Source organism: Solea solea, chromosome 21 (assembly GCF_958295425.1).
Source record: "Solea solea chromosome 21, fSolSol10.1, whole genome shotgun sequence".
Lineage (NCBI taxonomy): Eukaryota > Metazoa > Chordata > Actinopteri > Pleuronectiformes > Soleidae > Solea > Solea solea.
The window spans coordinates 9,641,134-9,657,883 of NC_081154.1; the positions used below are offsets into that span (position 1 = coordinate 9,641,134).

A 16,750-nucleotide genomic window follows, 5' to 3' on the forward strand; every position below is an offset into this window, starting at 1 on the left:
CCCACCCTGAAATCGTATGATTTAAACCTGCGTCTTGACAGGATCATCTAGTCTGTGCTTTCTCAGGATTAAAACATTGAAAGTCTGTTACAAAGTTTGTTGTGTCCCCACGTTTTTTTTTTACAAAATCAAGTCAGATTTGAAAATCCACTCGTGTGGGGGCAGGCCTAAGAATAATAAACAGCAGTGTGTGAGTGTAAGAGGGTTGTGAGAGCGCTTACATCTTTGGTATGCTAAGGCCACTGTAGTTTCCTGATGCACTTAGGAAAGGGAGTGGTGGGCTATGTCTGTTGCTGTCTGCAGTCACGACAAGGGTCTGGCTGCAGCCTGTCTTGCTCACAGCACATCCCAGATATTCTTGGCAGTCTCAGATGAGCTGTCACAAATTCTTACACGCTGGACCTTTAAATAAAAGCCTGCAAATCTAATTGCAACACATATATGTGGGTCCTGACCCAGTCTCTGTAAATGACTGGTTCATACCAGTGCGTAGTTTTTTTATTATTATTATTATTATTATTATTATTATTATTATTACTATTATTATTATTATTATCATTGTTATTATAATTATAATTATTATTGTTATTATTATTATTATTATTATTGTTATTGTTATTCTTTTTTATTTTAGCTATTATAGCTATTTATTATATAAATGTAGTGTATTTTTGGGATGTACTCTTATTTTGTTTTCGGGGCCTTGAACGTGACAACCCCCTTGGTGCTTTTATTTTGAAAAGGAGAAGGCACCGGAAATTGTGTGTTTGATAGCTTTCATGGACTTGACGCAGTGATAGGCAGGTCAGCAGCAGCAGCAGCAGCTCCATGTTGCGGCGCTGCGTGGCACTGGGCACCGACTGTCTCTGACTGCACCACACACACACACACACACACACACACAGGCACATGTTGTCAACGGCCGCGACACTTGGCTCACTCTGCGGGTGAGAAGAAGCCGTCAGCCCGGTCACTGCTGCCTACTGCAGAGCGAGTCAGCGCCTTCTTATACGACCCGTGAGAGTCGCAGCTGTGCGCGTCTCCTTCTGCCTCTACACTGGATGCAGCCGCTCGGATCGGTGCTGTTAACGCTTTTCCGGACCGATTGGGAACGTGAAGACGAGTGGTCGAGTTCTTGGACCGTGGAGCCGCGCAGTGAGCGCTGCAGCAGCAGCAACAGCAGCAACAGCAGCAGACACTGTATAGGAGCAACAGCAGCAGTAGCAGTAGCAGCAGCAGCAGAGGAGGCTCTGATGTGATGCCAAAGCTGGTCAGAAAAACAAAGGTTCAAGTCTGAATCAGGTAATCTGTGCTTTTTGTTTTCTCCCCAACGGCAACTTCTGCCGATCCTCAACTAGTTTGTCATGTTCAAGTGAATCTGAGAAATGCCACTGATCATTTCTTTTTGTTTGAAGTGTCAGTTTCAGCAGCCGATCTATAACCTTTAATGCCTATTTATTGCTGCTGTTCATATAGGCAAAGCGCAGCCAGGCAGCTAAGCCAATAAACACCCCACCAGTAGTGTTTAATGAGATTGACTCAAAAGGTCCTTTGTGCACAATAACAAGCCATTTTTCCTCAGCAAACTGGAACATGTCTGGGTTTTTTTTAATTTTTTTTAATGTATTTTGTGAAAATGATGTGTGCAACACATTGTTGTGTTTTTTTTTAATTATATTGTTCATTGGTGATAATCTTTCACACACACACACACATACAGACTTCACTGGGCAGGGAGGCTGCTGCAAGATTTGCTGTAAAACAGAATCCTTTCTGCAGCATGGTAAAGGTGTATTAGTATAGCTGCAACAATTAATCGTTTATTCATTGGTTATTATATAAATCTGATTTAAGCTTCTTAAATATAAGCATTATCTGGTTTCTTTGGTCCTCTGTGACAGTTAACTGGATATCTTTGGCCTGTGGACATTGTCATTTTTTAGGTCCGAGAATCACATTTTGCACCATTTTCTGCATTTTTTTATTTTTTATTTTTAAGACAAAACAATAAGTGATTCATTGAGAAAATGATAGACGGATGAATCCGTTATGAAAATCGTTAGTTGCAGTGTTGGGTGTGTGGTGAATATAGTCTATTTTGGGTTACACACATGGGACAATTAGAAGCTACTTTTCCCCCTGTGTGCACCCTATATTTAACCTATACATCATAAGGAAGAAGGGGTTTGCCCACCCAAACAACATACTGTCCATAAAGTGAAGAGGTTTATATGGAAGAAGCTGTTCTTACTTGTTCAGTGGCTTCGGGCCAGCACCTACCTCACTCCGCGCAGCCTATTATCTGACATCTGGTCCTTCTCGACAGGGTCTTATGTGCTAATAGTATGTTTCGACAAAAGGCTGTTAATCTGGGTAATGCCTGTTGTTTGCAAGGCAAAATACTTATTTCCTGATGATCACCATATGCCACTTTTTATAGTGGAAAATAGTTGGATGGGGGATGTTGTGAGAAGTGAGGAACCATGGCAGTTGTTTTAGGATGTTTCTTGTTACTCGGATAGGATTGAACATGGGAGCGGTTTTGTAGAATAGCAAAACTGTCACTGAGGAAAAGGTTTATATGTATTTTTTTTTTCCGAGTTATCACACACAATCATGAGGTATGGCTTTGTGATATAGACTTTGTGAGAGGAAAAAAATAGGTCTGCAGAATGGTAAGATTTGAGTTCCAACACTCATGGTTTTTGTATGAGGCTGGAGATGCCTGCTGTCTTCGCTGTACTTTTTTTTTTATTCAAGTTCTTGGTTGTCAGCTCGACTCGGCGTAGATAAAAGACATTCATCCTCAAAGCTTTCTCTCATCACATCAGTGACATGTGCTAGTTTTGCTTCTCTCTTGCTATCCCAGCCCCTGGTACACATCTGTGTGTTCACTGTGTGGATCTTTTCTATTATGAAAACATGATGTTTTTTTTTTTCCTCCCCGTCTTTAGTCGACCATTCCTAAACTTTATGTCTTTCATTGTTATCTCTTTCTGGCAGTGACAAGGCCTTGTTTTCCAAAGCCTGAGCCAAAATGGTTCCTCCTGTCACACTCACTGAGAGGACAGAAGTTAAAATTAAAAAGACTTGGCTGCCGCATGTGATCAAAGGAAACAGCCTTCAGTCTCACTCTGTTCCTCTTTAGAAACCTGCATTATAAATAAAACACACCACAAATCTTTTAATACAAACTTTTTAATACAAGTAGCCACTCTCAACTCTCAATGTCAGTATTGCACCAGTTCGAATGCACTTTGTTGTGTGATAAATTATGCAGGTCTGATTGAATTGTAAGTAATTCAGTTTAAACATTTCATGAATTCTTAGTTTGTGTCTCAATGACTAATCCTCATCAGGAATGTCGGAAATAAACAAGCCTTTTAGTGACATTAAAGTGTAGATTTCTGTCAGTTAGTTGTACAAGCATCCAGATATTTTTATTGTGTTGTCTATGGAACACCTACTGTATGTGCCTCAGTGGTTACGCTGTCATCCCATGAAGAACAACAGCATCAGAGGTTTCAGAAAGCAATGTTTTTCTTTTTGGTATAAGGTGAGATCCTAAGTTAAAGAAGTCAGTTTTTACACTGACGATAGATCATAATTTAATGCACTCATTTTTGCAGAATACGTGAAAGCACATTTTTATTCATTGGGTCTCAGGAAGTCCCTGATTAGTTGAGGAGAGCAGATGAGGATGGCTGAGATAAAATTGGTACATCAAATGAAAAAAACCAAAACAAAATAAAATCACAGTTCTTTTTGTGAAAAAATGAAAACATTTACAGACTGTCAGACAATACCGTTCAAGTTTTATCACGTTTAAACCCCTTTAATGTTTCTTTTGAAGTCACCGGCAGCCGTTTTAGACTCTTAAACGTATATCGTTAATGGACGTACTCTCCATATCTGACAGTGTATTTTGTATTATTTTTTTAAAGTTGCTGGGGTTAATTAAGAGACTTCAAGCAGTGCAAGACTGTTTGACTGTTCCTTCAGATATGAAAAGGTCTGTTTTTTAATGAGGCAAAAATGGTTTCTTTTGGTTTGCATCCACGGCCGAGCCAGACAGCACTGGGGGTTGCTCTCTGAATCCTATCGGCTCTGAAAATGTGAGAGTATTTCCTGCATGGGGAATAAAGGTGTCGTCCGCAGGGATATTTCTGATTCATGCCACTGAGTGCTGATGCGAATTGCGGCTTTTTAATGCTGGTTTTTAATCGGGAAAAACGGTCAAAGAAACCAGAAAGGCCTTTTGGGGAAACTAATGCTTGGCTTTTCAGTTTTTTTTATGCATAAAAACAGACACGTATGTGTGCACTGTAGCATGAATAGCATGATCATCACTTTAGAAAAAAAAAATTGCAGGGTAAAGGGAATAGAAATTGATATTTTGGTCCTAATTTATTTCCTTCTTGGCCAGTAACTTAATTTAAGAGTGGGGAAGGCATCATATAAGAAATGCAAGGCAAGGTGGACTTTGACCAGAGTTGATGAATGGCTGCAAGTAAAACACAAGTACACCAATATATATAAAAAAAATACATCTTCAGTCTCATTTAAAAAAACTGCCTCCTGTTAACGAGGGACAGGTTGTACGCAGGCATGTCCCCCATTTTCTGCTGAGGCCCTTTGAGTATGTAATAATGATGCAGAAAACGGCGCCTTCTTCGCGCTCCATTCTGTCTCGTTAGTGAACAGACTCTGACGTAAGTGGCCAATTTCCTCTCTGGATTTTCACCTCCTCCGTCATAGGAATATTGCACTAGTTTTCTCATGGTTATCCTTTCGTCTGCTGTACTGCTGGGGGTCAGGGACATTCATTGAGACCCGATTGGCACATTTGAACTCCAATCCTCACCTAGTTGTGTGACAAAGTCTTTGACTATAGTTCAAGGTCTTGTGTTAGGCTATCAGCCGGTTGACGTTCTTCTGGGGTATGATTTTTTTTTTTTCCTGCAAGTGCCACTTCACACAGCTCTCTGTTGCTTTGTTATTGCAAGAGAGTGATTTCAGCAAAGCCACGAGTGAATGGTGCAGTGTGTATGGGAAGGTCTGTCATTTCGGAAAAAAAAAAAAAGCCTAAACAGAATAAATTGGAAGAAAGGTGCTGGTGAGACTGTGTCGTATTTCGTGTACATGCTGTTGCCTGTTCTTCTTCAAAGAGGTTGAATATACACCTTAAAAAATAATCCAGCAGCTCAACCAAAAATACAGCACAGGATCAAAGTGTTTCAGTGCTTCAGTGTTTTCATCTGCTGTGTCTTATTATATGTACGCCTCCTTATGGTTCCATAACAATAACTCAGGGCACCGCGTCAATATATTATAACTTGAGGTTAATGTTTTATTTTCACTTCATATTTGAGTCTGTCTGCTACACGGGCGTTGCATTTTGTATATCTGGCAGAAGCATGTGTTCCGTTGCCATGAATGGTAACTATTTATGTCCCAGTAGAGGCGGTGTGTAACAAGATCTGCTGTTTCGAGTCAGTGCAGATAAAAGGCTGAGGGCCTGTTTGGAGCGAGGGTTATTGCAGCCTATTTGTCTAACTTTTATTTGCACCTCCAGATTAAAACCTACATCTCATTTCTAAAACATGCAGATATCTCAAATGCATAAATATGGTTACTTTGACCCTGCTGTGTGTGTGTGTGTAACACCTACCTCAACTTCTAATAATCATAATCATAGTCAGAATCATGGTAGTTATCAGAATGGCCTTGGTGGCACACAGTGATTTGAGCAATCGACTACAAACAAGGCTTTGAAACCAGTGGAAAGCCACTTGGTGTAAATGGAGTACAGCTGTTGGATCAGGTGGCATGTGAATGCCCTGCAGTAGAATTCCAAGTGGTGTTCTGCTGTTGTGATGTCCTGGTGTAGACGTCGAAAAATAATCTTTAAAAGGCTAATCAGGCCGGAAAGATGCTGACGCGCAGCTACACGTTCAAACTGATGTATTTTTGTGTGTGAACGTGGCTCGAGACTAGAGGCTTGTTCTTGCTGAGCCCGGGATGTGTGGGAAGTAATTCCCAGCCTTTTCCCTGTAGTTAGCACAGATATATTTCATATTGGCAGTTACTGCTGTGACTGGAGACTCTGTTGCTGCATTGCAGCTTTTAATGAAATAAAGTTAATCACCTCTCTCTCTCTAGACGAGCAGAAGTAGTACATGTAATATTTTAGAAGTGCTACCACTTAAATTACATGACATTACGTGATTCTGCCAAGATGGCCGCGGCTCTTGGATAACAAAGGCTGGCTAGACGCCTGAATCCAATCAGTCTGCCACTCAAACTTTACTCTTGGGAGCCCAGGATCCCTGTTAGCCTATTAGGCAGCTGCTTGATCTGGCCCCAGCTGCTGATGTCAGATGAATGGCAAAGTATCCATCATGAAAGCTGGAGCAACAGCTATGATACCAGTAACCTTTAGTTTTCTATGTTGTCGGGGATAACGCTGACCTCTGTGACTCCCATCAATTTTTATGGATGAAAATGGAGGTTTACATCTGCCACTGAAGCTTTATTATCCAGCTGTTTCTGATCTCCTGGTCCTGTTCAGACAACATGTGTCCTCAGTGAAATTGTCACAGTATATGACAAATCATGCCTGGCGTTAAAATGGATGCTGGACGACTCTCCTGTGACCGCATGAGATTGGATTTAGCTTTCTTATGCCTTTTTATTCAAATACACACCGATGATTAGGCATGGGCGCTAATATCTTCTGTCATAAGCTGTTTTAATGACTCGTCTCTGGTCATGTTTGAGCAACACGACTCCTCCCCTGTAGGTTGGTGCACGCCGTCAGTCGGCAGTGTTTTCAAAGGAGGTGACATTTTTGAGCTGTAATCACAATACTGTGATACTGTGATACCTGGATATTTTCACCTAAGGCTACCACGCCACCAGAATCCCATATCATCCTAATGCCTTCTGACGTCATGTCTGTTCATGAGAACAGAATAGTTAAGCCTGACTGTACTAATGTGTCAGGTGTAAATGTGTGCATTTAAGCGTGTGTGTTCACCTTTTCTGGCATAAACACAAACCAGATTCTAATATGGCAGAATGTCATTCCTGAGAAATGTTTAGTGCTAAGGATTGAATTGGGGTTAGGTTAGGGGTGGGGCATTAACTTGTTATGGTTAAGGTAAAGGATAACGCTTTTAGGAATCGTTTGTTTGGTTTGCTGTGACATATGCTGTCGAGGTAGAATGTTGTGGTTTTTTTGTGGCACGGACCCAAAACCAGAAGTTACATAGTGTCAAAACTAGTAAATGGAGACATGCTCAGGCTTTGACAGACGTGCTATTCATGACAATCGTGGGGTGCCTTCCGATTTTAGGCTGATTTGAACAGATTATTTGGCCAAATTGTCCTTTAGTGTGAGGGGTAATAAGATACAAATTTAACGTCATCAAACACATCGGAGTCTTCCAGAAGTATTATATGCATTCCCCATGCATGTGTGATATTGAGTGGGAAACGGATGTTGCATACTTTTGTTTAGAACCGTAACTTGTACAAGCCAAGTTGATTCCGTCTTCTCAGCCGTGATTTCACCCACAGTTTTTTTTGGGGGTTTTTTTGTGCACAAAACCAACAGACAGTCCACCTCCATCACTGTTTATATTCTGAACTCACGTTAAGTCACACGTTTCTGTGAGATCCCAAATCCCTGGAATCGTTTGATTAAACGCCAAGCGTGTGGCCCCGCGTCGTCTGGTCTGTGCTTTCTCAGGATTTAAAAAAACGTGGAAAATCAGTTACAAAGTCTGTTGTGTCTGTGGTCTCCCACGTCAGATTTGAAAATCCTCCAGTGTGGGGTGGGCTTTGGTCGATGTGCCACCGACATAATCTTGGGCGCATTACTTGAAGGTTGAATTCCTTCATTGTGTTGTATAAATAACAGATCGGCACAGGGTTCCTGTTCCTGTCAGTGACAACATGGTGTCACTTTTAGCAGATAATCACGGACTTTGCTATCCGTCATTTTAATGTGCTATAATAGGTTCATCACAAGATAAATGGGGTTACCACCATGTCAACTCCGTAATGCCAGTGCACGGACACTGCTGCTGCCAAGGCTAATGTGTAATGTGATCTGTGGGTTTGCATGAAGTTGTCAATGAAACACTAGCGCTCTGTCATATCTAAATAGCTCCACTGTGTCTCTGCTGCTCAGTTAGCAGTGGGAGATGGGCCTCAGCTCTGTGATGTGAAGCGCCATTAGTGGGCTAACTTCATTATAATTTGCCAGGCATTTGTGTGTCTGTAGAACATAGTGGACACGTTGTTGCAGATACAGCAGCTTCCATTGGCTTTGTTTGCCAAAACAGGGTGTGTTACAATGAGTGTAGGAGTGAAGAAATTAAAGGATTTTCTGAAAAGTAGCATTGTTTTGAGTCTGTTTTCAAAGATGCCTTTTGTATTATGAAACAAGAACGCATGAGTAGCTGTGAATCTAAGTAGGGTAGCCCCGAGATTTAAGGAGAGGAGTCCGACATAAGTGGAGAGGCTTGTGATGTGACTTTAATGATCATGATTTGCAAACAAACCTCAGCTGCTGTAATTATGTCTCTTACACGAGCCTCTTCCTGGCTTGTTTTGTCAACTATTGCTACTTTTATTTCCACAATTCCATCTCTTTGTGGAATGACAGAAAGTGACCCGTTTGCAGTGTGGTGCTACACAGTTTACCAACTTTTAATTTCTTTTTAAATATTCACTGTTTTTGTTCAAACATGCCTCAGAGCTGACGGCATTTCTTCCTCCCACGTCTGATAAAAGGCACGTGTTGGGGTTTATCTTGATTGTGATATTCCATCCTTATCATTGTGTGAAGCCTTACATCAACCAGGTCTTCAGGTCTTCCTTCCACCTGCATAGTTTCACATGTCTATGTTGATTATGATCTGGTCTATGATGGCAGTCAAGACGCTGTGTGTAACCAGGAGCTAGAAGAGAGTTATTGATGATGAAACAGCCATTTTAAGGTTTATTAAGTGGATTTGATTTGATTGCCAAAGAAATTAAGACTTTTTTGTGTGGAAAAAAGGTCCACCACTGCATGTGAAACTGACAGAGGAATTTGACTTTGTTTGTGTTATATTAGGGCTGCACAGTGGCACATGAGACTAGCACTCTTGTCTCTACAGCAAGAAGATTCCTGGTTCCCATCCTGGTCTGGGCCTGTTCTCCCCGTGTGTGGGTGTTCTCTGGTTTTCTCCCATAGAGATTAATTGGATACTCTAAATAGTGGGTGAGAATGTGACAGTGATTGGTTGTTTGTCTCTGTGTGTTGGCCTTACAATGGCCTGGTGACCTGTCCAGGGTGTTCCCCCACCTTCTGCCCTATATCAGCTGGGATTTGGCCCCAGTGGCCCCTTGACCCTCATGTGGAGGATAAAGTGGAAGACAATGAATGAATGTATGATATTGTTGGTATTTGTTTTTTCCAACCACATTATTATACAAAGCTGAGTTGTTGTTTTTTATTCCTTTTACTTAACATGGGCATTTTTCAGTGTCATGTGAAACTGTTTGAAATATGTTTACCAAATATAACTGAATTACAGTCCCACAAATAATGATATAATTAAACAAATCACAGCCCACTGTAGTTGCCCATGTTCTGGTTACTGTCAGTCTGAAGTCCTGTGGTGTGACGTGGCACAGCGTACAAACTGTTTTTTTTGATACACATTTGTGTGTTACTCAAGCTGCTGTGACTCAAGCAAGCAAGCAAGCGCATGCAGATCCAAAAAAATATACTCCGTTTTCTAAGTTCAACTGAATGTTACATGATTGACCACAATCCCTCCAGCTGTATGGGTTTGTGGATGAAAAGTCCGTCTGTGGGATCTTCATGGTGGTTTTAAGTATAATGCTCCTAGTTTAACGCTTAATTCAATCCTGCAAATGTGTGTGAATGCAGATATTGTCTGTACGAGTGCCCTTTTTAAAAAAGAAAAAGAAAAAAAAAAAAAGATTAGTGAGTTTTATGTGATGGTCTTGCTGACAGCCTCCATACACAGTGCCCGGGTGGCTTGTGTTTAAGGTAGGGGAGCGGTCTACCGCTTAGCCCCTAGTCACCATAATACGTCCTTGTCCAGGCATGAGAGTTCATTGTGTTAGCGTTCCGAACAAAGAGTCCCTTCTGAGTTTGCCTAAAAATACTATACACCACCTCTGCCCCAAAACTACACACCATGGCGGGGATAAAGAGGAGCTGCACAAGGCTGGGTGGGTAAACAAACATTTTTCCCCTGCAGACGTTGTGACATGTTTTAGCAGTAAAAGCACAGGTGTCGCCGATATCACTAACGATGTCTGCGCCCCGAAACTGAGGCCAGCTGTATGGAATTTAGCTAATCAATCAATAACAGGATTATTTACACCTGGGATTTTCCTACTGTGACCCCGTCAAAGGCTTTACTTCTACTTGACTCCCCCACAGAGGTAAATGCACTTCCTTTATCTCTATGTCTGTCTGGCAGCTGATGGCTGTGGTTACTTGTTAATCTCCACCCTTAGCGGGCAACAGTAAAGTGTTGCTCTCACATGAATGCGTCAACAGTTCTAATTCAATAATAGATCTGTATAGTGCAATGTAATGTGTTGCACTGGAACTGGCTAATGTGGCTAATGAGTATTCTTACTGTTGGTACGCTCTCTCTATCGACTAATGACTTGCAACACATAGTCTTTATAGTGTGATTTTTCTACTTTAACTTCAATAATCTGAGCACTTCCTTCATCGCTGAATTCAATTATTGGAGCCTCTGGAAGAATAAATCTGTTGTGCATTTTGCCATAGCATCCTTTTTTGTTTTATTGAAGCTTTTGTAAACGTTTTTTGCTTTTACTGTATCTCTGAGACAATTCCCTGAATGTTGCTCTGACGGCGTTGAAGGAACACGGCCAACCTTCCGTCAAGGTAAGGGTCGTCCGTGTGTCACAGTGGGGGATGGGACGCTAGAGGGTCTGCCATTTCGAAACACCTTAATTAGCCTCTAATTGATATCCAGCTGAAGACCCCGCTGTGTTAATGCCAGTTCAAACAGAACTATATTATTTAGTCAGGAAGACGCAGAATGCCCCAAAGCATTCATTTTTTAACTTGTGTCACAGAGGTAATGAGAACCAGTGACACTCGTTATATATTGTGTAATGTATATTGTATGTGTATAATATGTATAATATGTATAATATGGATAACTTAGATACATTTAGACATTATTTGATGTTAAACCTCCTGTAGGTGTGTTTGTTGTGTGGGAAATTTAGAAATGAAGAGAAACCGAGGGAGAGACTCATTTTACTTTACATTCCATGACCATGTTAGTTTCATTATTAAGGTGAAGTAATACCTCCCCTCCCCCTTCATGAGCTGTAACCACTGTAATGAGATGAAGGTGATTTAAAGGCTCTTGCCCCTTCAGACCGTATTTGTGTACATTTTTAATTCATCTCGATCTACACTGAACAAGTGCATGAAATAGCAGGGGCTGTTAAAGAGTCTCCTGGCTCTTTATGCATCGATGAGTGCACCCTGTGTATTTGTAAGCGTTTTAATTTGTTGAAAGTTGATCCCTGTTACTTCAGTGTGCTCTGATAACGGCTTGACAATCTGTCATTCAGAGCTTGTACCTGTGAGGCTGCTGCTCAGATGTTTCTCTTCTGTTTCTTTTGACAACAAAGTCAAGCGCATGTTTTTTTCTTGATTTCTTTAAGTATAAGTAGGTGTTGGCAGTGGTTGTGCTTTTTGCTGTGTTATTTCAACAGCTCGTGCTGGTTTGCTTCGCTGTGCGATATTATAAAAGGCAGTCCAATGTTGAACCAAGGTCCCAGAAAGAGATGTAGCATTCCTTATTTTGGACTGGACAGGAAAGGACAGTAAGGATGCTGGAGAATGTCAGTAAACACCAGAACATTAGGGGTTAGTCAGTAGTGAAATAATGTGACGTGAAATGACACTGCAAAGTAAGAAAATGCATAGTGATCCCTCAAAATGACTTAAGGATATTACTTTACTATTCATTCATGTCATTTGGTGAGACCATGCTCGTCTGGCGAGCTGTTGTAGAATTTTAAGCTGGTTTGAGACATAACAGGCTGAGTCACCTCTGTTTTATTAATTTTGCAGTGTTAAAGCATGAGTAGGTGATTCAGTCTACCGTCTGTAAATTAACAATGAAGACACACGTAGTGTCAAAGCTTGGCCCCATTCTTATTTTATTGCCTAAACATTGTAGGACCAGAAAATAACTTTGCAAATGGAAAATAGTGATTTGGTAAAAATAAATTTTTTTATTTGTTTTTATACAAAAGAGAACAAAATTCACCTAAATCTACTGCGTTTCGTATGACTTAAGACACAGATTAATTGTGATATTGTTTTAATTATTAAATTCACCATGTTTTCTATGAAACTCAGTTCACATCGCGACAGTACGTGATTTTTCTCATGTTTTACTTCACTGATGTTCAGTGAACAGAAACTGTGGCAAGAGCAAAGGTGGACGCCTTGTTGTGAGCGTGGAGTCTGGTCTAAGCCGTCCAATTTGTTCGAGTGCCTATTTCTCCACCTGGCAGACGGAGTCTCGGGGCGGCGTTTTTCCTCATGATCTCAAGCAGCACAATTTAGCCACAGATTACTCGGCAGACTTTACACAGAGGCATTTGTATCACATGAAAGCTTAAACACTTGTTGCCCGTGAGAAGGAGATGAGAGGGAATGCGTGAATGTCATATTTATTAGGCAAAGGGGGATTTGTTTAGAGTGTTAGTTGCTTAATTTGTTTCTAATTTCTGGCCTCCTCAGTTAAGATTACAGACACGCAGTGGACAACGTGTGTGCAGGACTTGATATTTCTCAGTTTTTTTGTTTTTTTTCTTACATGTGCTCGATCTTATTCTTATAGTTCATATCCTTGTAAACCACACAAATAGTGCAGATGGGTCCTGTGTTCTTGTGTCTCTTCTAATCATCATCTACCAGAGGGGACAGCTGCCTGCCCTTTGCGACCCTACGCGTTTCAGTGACAAGAGGAACTGACCCGCCGTATTCCTTTGACCTCATTCCATTAGCTGTCTTTATATAGCCTCACTTTTTCACTTGGACATACAAATTTATATCTCAACAAAAAGAAAAAAAACATCTCTGAAAATTGACAAAAATGGACATAAGGAAATCTTACAAACCTTTTATATTTGCTTTAAAGGTCCAGTGTGCAATCACATGATTGGGGTCAGCCCTACAGAGACCACCATGTTTTTACAATAGCCTATAATGGACAAACAAAACATCTTTTGTTGCTAACTGAAGGCACACATGTAAGGGACAGGCGAGGGGAGGGATGTTCAGCTTCAGCATGTTACTTCACTCATAGATGTTGCTAAATTTTACCCACTGTGCCTTTAACTCACTGGCAAAGCAACAAAACAACACATTTATATATATAAAAAGTCAAACTGTCATGACTTTGTTACTGTTTCTCATTATTATTGCTCTAACTTATTTAGCCTCCTATTGATTGGCTCATCTTAATTAATGTGTTGGTAAAATTCAGATTAAGTCTTAAGAGGTTTCCACACAGAGCGCAGTGCACAAACGTGTGACACCCTTGAGAAAACGTGATTATGCTGTTGCAGTTTGTCAAAAGTAGTCTCTGTGCACAAATGACTGTGCTCTGCTTCCTTTTAGAATTCCTCATCGTTGTTGTCTTTTTTTTTAATAAAAGGAAGTCTGTATTGACACAGGAGAATATTGTCGAAGCAGAATAGAGGTTTGAAATTGGGGCACCGTTAAGCCTTAAATTAATTTATTTAATACCACTGGGATATGCATTTTTAGCTGGTAAAGAAGTTTTTGTTTTCTGGGACATTCTTCTAATAATTCAAGTAGTTACAAAAGGCTAATTAGCTGCCATAATTCACTATCATCTGTGTTTATGCCTCACCACTGCAGATTTAACCAATCAAGTTTTCTTTTCTTTTTTTTTTAAAGATTTATTTTCCCATCATTTGTTTAATTACATATTTTATAAGAGGAAGAAAAATGGTGCTGCCAAGGTGCCATTAAAAAGCCCCAGAAGTTTACATAGTCAATGCATGCCAATGCAGGCGACGTAGACATTCACCCTGTTGTAAGTCAATGCACCATCAAAATAAGCTTGGAGGTTTGAAGGTTGAAAACGCAAATATGAAATACTGAAATACCTTCTTCCGCCTGTGTTTCTCATCACATGGCCGCTGGCGTCTCCCACACAGAAATGTCAGTGACCCTCTGCCCTCAGTCCTTGGCTCGCACACTTAATGACACAAGGATAAGTTTGAGACTGTGTGGCTCCAGATCACAGCCCCTGAATGCAACACTTTATGTTAGAGACACCCCATGAAGAAAGTGACAACCGTCTACTGTTCCAGTCTGCACTTTGACAATTCACCCTTGTATCCACCGCAGACATGGCCTGTTGAAGCAAGATCATCAAGATTGAACAGCGGCAGGCCTGCGTCTGCTTTTGCTGCCACTGTGTCTCGGTGCAGGACTTGACTTCAGTTAAAGTGTTGTTTTTTTTTTCTGTGTGGTTTGTAGAGAACTGTTGGGTGTCCCCTCTGGAGAGGGATCGGGACCGTGGTTCAGCACAGCGAAATGTAGCACCTCGCTCACCCTGAAAGCCAGATTTGGAGACCTACCTGCATTCTATTCATGGTGAGTCATGGAGCGAGTTTCATGGCACTTGAACCAGTCTGTTGCACAGGAACCTCTTTACACGTATTGATGCATCTCACCAAGGTCATCTCATGAACATTTTGCCAGTTGTAATGTTTCCCTTTTAAAGCAAGTGTATGGATTGTGAAATATGTGCTGTGGTATTTCCAGTGGATATTTTGGTTTATCTTGAAAAATTCTACAGTAATAATTAATACCTTGGATGTTTTGACTTGAAAAGATCATTCACACATGGGTCGTCCGCTCATTAAACGTGTTATGTAAAACAAGTTGCGCAAGAGTAAACCTGCAGGACATCTTAAATATACCCTCTTAAGGTTTTATTCCTTAAAAAAACAACAACACATCACTTGATAGACGTTAACATCACGGTAAAACCCAAGAAACAATCGTTGCAATTTGCAATTTTCTTAACTCAATTTTAGCGCGAATCATTTCGTTATTCATGATTACAAACTTATTTGAATGCATGTATCTGTAACTGTATCTTCTCTGAACAGACTAGTCAGCTAATGTGCTTTTAGTTCACTCATTCTTAGAAGTCATGAATCTTTTTTGGGGGTCCACTGCACAATAACTGCAGGAAAACTGCATTATGTAGAAAATAGATTCATTATTAATTTCAAAAATACCCACTGAGATGCTTTCAAAAATGGTCTCGTTGTTGCTGATTAATGGCAGCCTTGATATTGTTGTTGGTTGTGATGCTGCCATCATCCCAATGATTTTAACCGTGGCAGCTCCGGTAAACTAAGTCAGGAAAAAGTAAAGCATCTACCAGTGACCTCTGCAGACTCATTACCAGGCTTTAACACACACACACACACACACACACACACACACACACATTACGTCTGTAGACTGTTCAGCTTCTTGCATGTGTGCCTGAAGATGAACAGCCTCCGTCAGCTGTTCCCAGGCTGCAGAGCGGTATGCACAGTCACAGCTGCTGTGGCCCATAAGATGCAGGCCGGCAAATGGAGTGGAGGATTTGTCCCGTTAAACCCTGCCTCTCCTTCGAGAAACAGGCTCACAGGGTCTGAACTGCCAGGCCTCTCACTCTGTGGAAACGAAAGTGCTGACACAAATTTCTGTCAGAATAAAATGCCTTCTGACCGCATGACACTGGCTCTTTTTCTTCCCCTGAGATTCCACGGCTGTAAAGCACAGGCTACACAAAAGAGTCTGCAAGTGTTACTTAGGAGATGACATCAGATATAATTATACTACTAACAGGTCTGCATGGCTTACATTTTAGAGGGTCAGGGAGGTAGAGTTAATTAGGTTTATGTGTGTAAAATCTCTCGTTTTAATTTTCTGCACATCATGGGGCACTTGCTCTGCAAGCCTTTCTGTCAAGCTTTCTCCTGAGTTCACAACATGTTTACAGTATGTTCTTCAATGTCTTTTTAAAGACACAAATCCTGTAATCTGCATGTGTCCTGGACACAGGACAGGAGACAGCCTTGTCCCTTTTGTCCTGCAGTGTGAATCTGTCAGTGTGTGACTGCTGGTGCAGAGATGCTGAAACATGACAGCGTCTCTGTGCTTGTTAAGTACTAGCTTTTTAGGTTTTCAAGTTGAGCATATCATTAGATGTGATTTGTTGTTTAACAACTTTTGGTAGTGGCAGTTTGCGGTGTATTTTCTTAACACGGACAAGCTGTATTCATCAGCCTTACATCCATGCCTCAAGTGGCTGCAAAAACAACCGTGTACATAGGCTTCCCCCCAGCATTATGAGTCATGCTTTGACCAATCGGATGCTTTAGGCGGAAAAATCACTGCTGAGTACGATGAGAATGATCAGTGTTGTCAAGATGGAGAATGGGATCTGAATGAGATGGTTGGATCCCAGTTGGGTGTGTGGGTGTTTAGCAACAGCCCACAGCTACTGAAGGGGAGTTGTGTCAAATCTGACACGTTGAAACCCACAAATGCCAACTGACAAGCAAGTTGTGACAAAAACCACTTTAAAGGCAAAATAAATTCTCTTTGAGT

The 16,750-nt window shown here is 41.0% G+C and overlaps 1 protein-coding gene across 7 annotated transcripts in view; it reads left to right on the forward strand.

The window, feature by feature from the left end:
• The first annotated feature begins 821 nt into the window (after nt 1-821).
• Nucleotides 822-16,750, forward strand: part of tanc2b (tetratricopeptide repeat, ankyrin repeat and coiled-coil containing 2b) — a 118,545-nt gene continuing 102,616 nt past the window's right edge. For 4 of the 7 annotated variants that reach the window (XM_058621350.1, XM_058621352.1, XM_058621353.1 and 1 more), the window contains exons 1-2: nt 823-1,302; nt 14,612-14,728. The gene's annotated coding sequence lies outside the window, so the exon portion shown is untranslated. Of the gene's footprint in view, nt 1,303-14,611; nt 14,729-16,750 lie in introns of all 7 variants that reach the window. The other 3 variants (XM_058621347.1, XM_058621351.1, XM_058621348.1) reach the window with 2 other exon arrangements.